At 39.9% G+C, this 7,264-nt stretch overlaps 1 protein-coding gene across 2 annotated transcripts in view; it reads left to right on the top strand.

Annotated features, from left to right (window-relative positions):
- The window catches only part of Spatc1 (spermatogenesis and centriole associated 1), a 29,800-nt gene that overhangs the window by 14,154 nt on the left and 8,382 nt on the right, over positions 1-7,264 (top strand). The window lies entirely within an intron of this gene.

Here is a 7,264-nt window from a genome sequence, read left to right as displayed (position 1 = left end):
TTTTTTTTTTTTTAATTTTATTTATTTGTGTGTGATTTGCTAAGCTTGTTCTAAGTAGGTGCTTTAGACCACTGAGCCATCTCACCAGCCCCCTTTCACTTTCATTTGTGTCAACATGTTTTCTAATCTGTTATAATTTCTTTGACTCATTTATTCAGGAGTTGTATTATTTAATTTTGATATACTTGTAAATATTCCAGGTTTTCTTCTGTTGCTGATTTCTAGTTTCAATCCATTATAGTCAGAGAAGACATGTTATTTCAATCCTTTTAAATTTATTGAGTTTTTGTTTTGTTTTTGTGCCTGACACATAGTCTGTCCTGGTGAATGTTCTGTCAGGGGTGGTGAATTCACGGCATGCATGTGCAGTAGGCTGTTATCAGTGAAAGTTTTAAAAGGTTCGCCATCACTGCTCTATATGCACTTGAAAAGAATGTGTAGGGGGGCTGGTGAGATGGCTCGGTGGTCTAAAGCACCTACTTAGAACAAGCTTAGCAAAGCACAGGGACCGCGGTTCAATCCCCCAGCACCACATGCCAGCCAGCCCCGCCCCCTGGTGGGCTGAGCTGGCCACACACACACACACACACACACACACACACATTTAAAAAAAGAAAAAAGAATGTGTAGGGCTGAGGAGATAGTGCAGCAATCTACATGCCTTCCCGGCAAACACAGCGTCCCCAGTTCAATCCCCAGTACCTCATGCCCTGTCGTGCCACCCCAGAACCCTGGGTGTGGTGGCGCATGCCTGTAATCCCAGGGCTGGGGAGGCTGAGACAAGGAGAATCACTACGAATCCGAACTTTGTAGTGAGATATTGTATGAAAAAGAATTCAAAAAAAGAAAATAAGATTTAAAAAATCATTAAAAGAAAAATATATATTCTGCCACTGTGGGAATATTCTTACATGTTTGTTAGGTCTACATGTGTAACAGCATAACATGGGTCTGTTCCCACAAAATTGATGAAGGACAAAAGAGGTAGACTAGAGGCATGTTTATTAAGAAAAGAGAAATAACTTTCAGTAGTCAGACAGGACCCAAAAGTAGGTTGCCTCAAGGACTCAGACTTCTTGGTTTTTTTTGCCAAAAAATGACCAGTGCTCAAATCGCCCTGAGTCAAACTAAGGTCAATTAACAGGGCTTAAGCTTACTTAAACAAGAAATGGGCCTATGAGGAGAGGAGGCATGTGGCAAGCTATGTCTTCAGGTATACCATGCGTATTGGCTTCTGTCCTATCCAAGTGGTTCTTTTATTTTTGGTGGTGGTGGTGTTTTTGTGTTTTGTTTTGTTGAGACAGGGTATCACTTTGTAGTCCAGGTTGACCTTAAACTCATGGCAGCCTTCCTGCCTCAGCCTCCCAAGTGTTGGGATTCTAGGCGTGTGCCACCATGCCTGGCACAAGTGGGTCACTAAAAGCACAATGTGAGAAAGAGAAAACGTTTTCCAGATATACAAGAGCAGAAGTTGTCCCTTCTGCTGTCCATCACCTTGCTCGTTGCCTTGCTTAGATTCCCAGACTTAATTGTTCATCTGGTCCTTACTAACTCTTGACCTCAGGCTCCTGCTTATCTGACCAAGGCTTGGTCATCCTGAAGAAATGATGCTAAGCACATAAGCACACCCAGCGCTCTCTCTCTCTCTCTCTCTCTCTCTCTCTCTCTCTCTCTCTCTCTCTCTAGACAGTATCACAGTATCTTGCTGTGTGATCAAGGCTTGCCCTCTTGCTTTGAACTCACCCAGAGCCCAGTGCCTCTCCAGCTTCCTGCTATCTTCTGCCTAACTTCCCTGTATATAATTTTTGGCTTATAAAATGGCTTTTGAGTTTTGTTTTCTTATTGATCTTTTGTCTAGTTCTATCCATTACTGAAAGTTGGGGGGGTTGTTTGTTTGTTTTGTATTTTAGGGAAAAGTCTACAAGGGTGTTCAGGGTCTTATTATTAGATCGGATTTGTAGTGATCTACCTGTTTACAGCCTCCCAAGAACTGGGCTTACAGGTGCGTGCCACCACATCCAGTCTCAGTTGCTACCTCAGTGTGCCCTGTGGGGCAGGGCCAGCATGGCAGGCCTGGGGATCGAACCCCCAGCCCCTGTGCCTGCTTGCAGGCGCTTTAATCCACTGAGCTATTTGTGAAAGTTGGGTTTTGAATTCACCAACTTTTTGCTTTAGATATTTCTTCCCTTTTTTCCATGTTCTTTGAAATTATAAGTGTACAAATGTATAGATATATAAATAGTTATTTATGTTTTCTTCTTCTGAACCTTCCACTAATGTATAATGTCTTTCTTTGGCTTTTGCAGCACTTTTTAATTTAAAATTTGTTCTGTTTGATATTACTATAGATTCTCAGCTCTCTTTTGGTTATAATTTACATAGAATGTCCTTTTTTATTTTTTTCTCTCATGTACCTTTCTCTTATGTGTGATTTTAGATCTAAAATGAGTTTCCATATAGTTGGAGCCTGAGTCTTTTTTAAACTTTATTTTTATTAGTACATATTTGTCATATATATTGACCACATTCATCATAAGGAATTTGTGCCTGTACATAATATATCTTTATTCTTTTATTCCCATTCTTTTCCTTCAACCTCTCCTCTCTTTCCCATTTACAAAAGCTTTGTTTCCATTTTTTCCTTTCCATTCTTTTTTCCTTTTCCCTTCCTTCCCTTCCCTTCCCAATATATAGCATCCATTTTGCTCCTTATTTATACTTCTCTTATTTATACAAGAGAAAAAGTGTGATATTTAAATATGCCTCTGATTTATTTGGCTTGAAAATATGGTCCAAGGTGCATCTATTTACCTAAACAATGTCTCAAGTGAATCCTTTAGTAGCACTCTATTGTGTATAAAAACCACATTTTCTTTATTTGTTCCTCCATTGATGGCCATCTGGGCTGTTTCCAAGATTTAGCTGTTAGAAATTTTGCTGGAAGTAGCAAACTGCAGCAAATCAAGAAGCGGATACATCATGATCAAGTAGGATTTATCCCAAATGATGGTAAATGTGGTAATTGTAGTACACCATATCAACAGAGCCAAGGTCAAAAACCACATCATCATCTCAATAGATGCTGAAAAACCATTTGACAAAGTCTGACACCCATTCATGATAAAACCTTACAGAGAATTGGAATAGATGGTCTTTATCTCAATCTGATAAAAGCCATCTATGACAAACCAACTGCCAACATTATATTAAATGGCCAGAAACTGAAAGCTTTCATTCTAAAATCAGGAAAAAGACAAGGATGCCCACTATCACCACTCCTGTTCAATATATTTCTGGTTAGGACTGGGAGATAAGCGCCTTCCTGGTAAGTGCAAGGTCCCTGAGTTCAATCCCCGGTTCCGCAAAAGAAAAAAAAAATAGCAAGACCTTGTCTCAATAACAATGATAGTATTAATAGTAATAATAATTTTAAAAAGTATATAATATCTGGAAACATTAGCCAGAGCAATTAGAAAGAAAAGAAATAAGGATAAGATAGGAAAAATTTAATTATCATTAGTTGTTGATGACATGATATTCTATATAGTAGGCCCCCAAAACTTCACCAAAATACTCCTAGAATTAATTAACCAAATTTGTTAGCATAGCAAGAAAAATTAACAGTAAACAGTCAAAAAATCAACAGTCTTCCTGTATACAAATAACAAACTCACTGAGAAAAAAAAATTAGGGAAACAACACCTTTCACAATAGCATCAAGAAAAATGAAATGCTTAGGAATCAATCTAATAAAAAAGAGAAAGATCTATACAAAAAAAACCTCCAGTTCTCTGAAAAAAAGATGTAGAAGATGATATCAGAACATAGAAAGATAGGGCCCCAGGAGATAGCTCAGTGGTATAAGCGTCTGTTTGGCAAGTGCAAAGTCCCAAGTTCAATCCCTGGTACTACCAAAAAAAAGAAGAAGAAGGAGAAGGAGAAGGAGAAGGAGAAGGAGAAGGAGAAGAAGAAGAAAAAAGAAGAGGGGCCAGGGAGATACACTTCCAAAAGTGTTATACAGATTTAATGCAATCCCAATCAAAACACTAATAGCATATCCTACAGAACTAGAGAAAACAATCTTAAAATTCATGTGAAGGGCTCAGCATATTAAAGCATCTGCTTAGGCAGACGCAGAGGTCGGAGGTTCGATCCTGGCCTGCCATGCTGGCCCCACGCTGAGACAGTGATTGAGACTGGGCATGGTGGCGCAAGCCTGTGATCCCAGTGTTTGGGAAGCTGAAAACAGGAGAATCATTACAAGTCCTATCTGTGTAGTGAGACTCTGTAGACTGTAGATCCTGTAGACCTGCTTTAAAAAAAAAAAAAAAAAAAAAAAAAAAAAAAAAAAAAAGAAGAAGGAAAAGATTCGTGTGGAACCAGAAGAGACCTGGAATACCAAAGGTAATTCTGGGCAACACAGGCAAAGCAAGGGACATGACAATCCCTCATTTGAAATCATACTGGAAAGCTACTGTGATACAGACAATGTGGCAAAAAAAACTTTTGCCAGCTGTTCTTCAAAGGACTACTATCTAGAATATATACAAAACTAAAAACATCAGACCCCCCCAAATTTAATGACACAATCCAAAAATGGACATCTGGAATGAATAGACACTTCTCAAATGAAGAAGTGGAAACAGTAAATGTATGAAAAACTGTTCAACATCACTACTGATTTGAGAGATGCAAATTAAAATAATACTGAGATTCCATCTCTAGAGAGAAAAATTATCAAAAAATTAGCCAGTATCAAATGCTGTGGGGGCTGCTGGGGAAAAGGAACCCTTCTCCACTGTTGCTAGGAGTGTAGAATGGTACAGCCACTATGGAAATCAGAGTGGAAATTCCTCAAAAAACTAGAACTAGAGGTCCTATTAGAGCCATTTATTTTTTCCCCTCCGTTGGTATCTTCCCAAAAGAAATATATATAGTGAGTTGAAGACCAGCCTGAATTGCATAATGAGACCCTGTCTCAAAAAGGCTACATAAATAAGTAAATAGAACCACTGCAGGTTGAGCCCAAGAAGCACTAGGCTGTATATCCCCACCCTTCTTTTATTTTGAGAAAGGGTCTAGTGAAGTTGCCCAGACTGCAGTGCTGGGGAATTGAACCGTGGTCCCTTTGTTTTTGCTAAGCTTGCTTTCAGTAGGTGCTTTAGACCACTGAGCCATCTCACCAGCCCCATTGTTTGTTTGTTTTTTTTAAATGTCTTTTTGAAATAGGGTCTCACTATGTAGTTCAGCTCGGCCTTGAGTGCACCTGTAGCTCAGGCTAGTCTCAAATTCCTAGTGATCCTCCTCCCTCAGCCTCCCAAGTGCTGGCATTACAGACATGTGCCATCATGCCCAGCCAAGCTTCAGTCTTCTTTTATTAATTTTTTTTATTTTTGAATTTAAAAAATAAATTTATTTATTTATTTGGCATAGGGGGTCTCTACACAGCCCAGACTTGTAGGGATCCTCCTGTCTCAGCCTCCCCAGCACTGGGATTACAAGTGTGCACCACCTTGCCCGGTTTCAGTGGCTGGCATGGCTCACCTGGGGTTCCAGGGCCAGCATGACATGTGGTAGCAGGGATTGCATCTGGGTCCCTGTGCTTGCCAGGCAGGCACTTAGACTGCTGAGCTGTCTCCCCAGCCCAGCCTCAGTCTTCTTAGTGTCTGGGATTACGGGTATGTGCCACCATGCCTAGCTTTCCTTCATCTTTGAAGGGTCATTTTGTAGGGTATGTAATTTCATGCTTTCTGTTTGACTTTTTTCCCTTTCAGTATTTTAAAGGTCATACCACTGCCTTCTGGTCTCAGGTTTGATTATACTGTGTCTCAGTATATATCTGTTTTGAGTTTATCCTACTTAGAGTGCATTGAGTTTCTTTGGTATGTAGACTCATCTGTCTCACCAGTTGTTTTTCTTAAACGTATTTAGTACAGGGTCTACAAGGTCTCACTGCACAAATCGGACTTCAGTGATCTTTCCTTATTTTCAGCCTCCCAAGAGCTGGGATTACAGGTGCACCACCACATCCAGATTTATTCGCCATCTCAGCCCACCCTGAGGGCGGGGCTGGCATGGCAGGCCAGGACTGAATCCCCAGACCCTGCCTAAGTCTCTTACCAAATTTGCAAAGTTATTAGATCTGATTTTTTTCAAGCACTTTTTTCAATTTTTTCTTTTCTCAAGTTCCAGGAAAAAGAGCAGGGAGTATGCTAGTTGGTGTCCCTCGTGTCTCTTAACCTCTGTTCATTTTTCCTTTTATTTCTCCCACTGGATAATTTCAATCAATTTAGTTTAAATTTGCTGATTCTTTCTTCAGTCTTCTCAAATCTGCTGTTTAATCCCTCTGTTGTATATTAGACCAGCTTTTTAAATTACATCATCTGCATCCTGTGTCATTGACCCTTTGGCCTAGCTCTGGGTAGTTACCATTCAGTGCCACCTTGTGGTTTTTGCATCATATATTTTGATGTTCTGCTTTCTGTGACCTGCATCATTGGTAGTCATAAAGTTACCACTTTCTCTTTACTGACTTTGTATAAAATTCAATCTGATGGAAGCTCAGATTAGACTGTCTTCCTCTGAGGAGCTTAGCCAAGGTCCATCCAGGCCTCCCCATCTTTCTTGCCCTGACTTGCCAGTAACGTCACACTAGTAACATTCCCAGCAGACAGTTGCCTCTGGTTTGTACACAAATATGAACTACGAATCGATTTTACAAATCATGTGTCATAGCGCAGGCCTGTAATCCCAGCAAGTGCTGAAGCAAGAGAAATGTAAATTTGAGTCCAACCTAGGCAATTTAGTGACCTAGTAAGACCTTGTCTCAAAATAAAAAAATAAAATGGAAAATAAAGGTCTGGGGATATAGTTCAGTGAGATGATCCTGAGCTGCATCCTCAGTATTACAAAAACATTTTTTAAGTGGTTGGAAAAAATCAAAAGAATACTAATTTCTGACACACAAGAAGTACATGAAATCCAAACACTGGTGTCCATTAAAAAGGTTATTGATACACATCCTTAGTCATTCACTTCTGAGCTTTCTTTGACTGTTTTCACACTAGGATGGCAGACTTGAGTAGTTGGGACAGAGATTATGTGACTGGCAAAGCTGGAAATATTTACTGCCTGACCCTTTATCGATCCCTGATCAATGTGAGTGTAAAGTCTCCATGGCAGTAAGGAGCTCTTCAACAATGACTAAGCATGGGATGACTGGACTATCAATGGTTTTTCAGGCTTTTTCATTTCCTGTTTCTGT

This window comes from Octodon degus, unplaced genomic scaffold (genome assembly GCF_000260255.1).
Source record: "Octodon degus isolate 3935 unplaced genomic scaffold, OctDeg1.0 scaffold00104, whole genome shotgun sequence".
Classification (NCBI taxonomy): Eukaryota; Metazoa; Chordata; class Mammalia; order Rodentia; family Octodontidae; genus Octodon; species Octodon degus.
The sequence above is the reverse complement of the archived record's forward strand: the minus strand, read 5'-3'. Positions and strand labels throughout refer to the sequence as shown.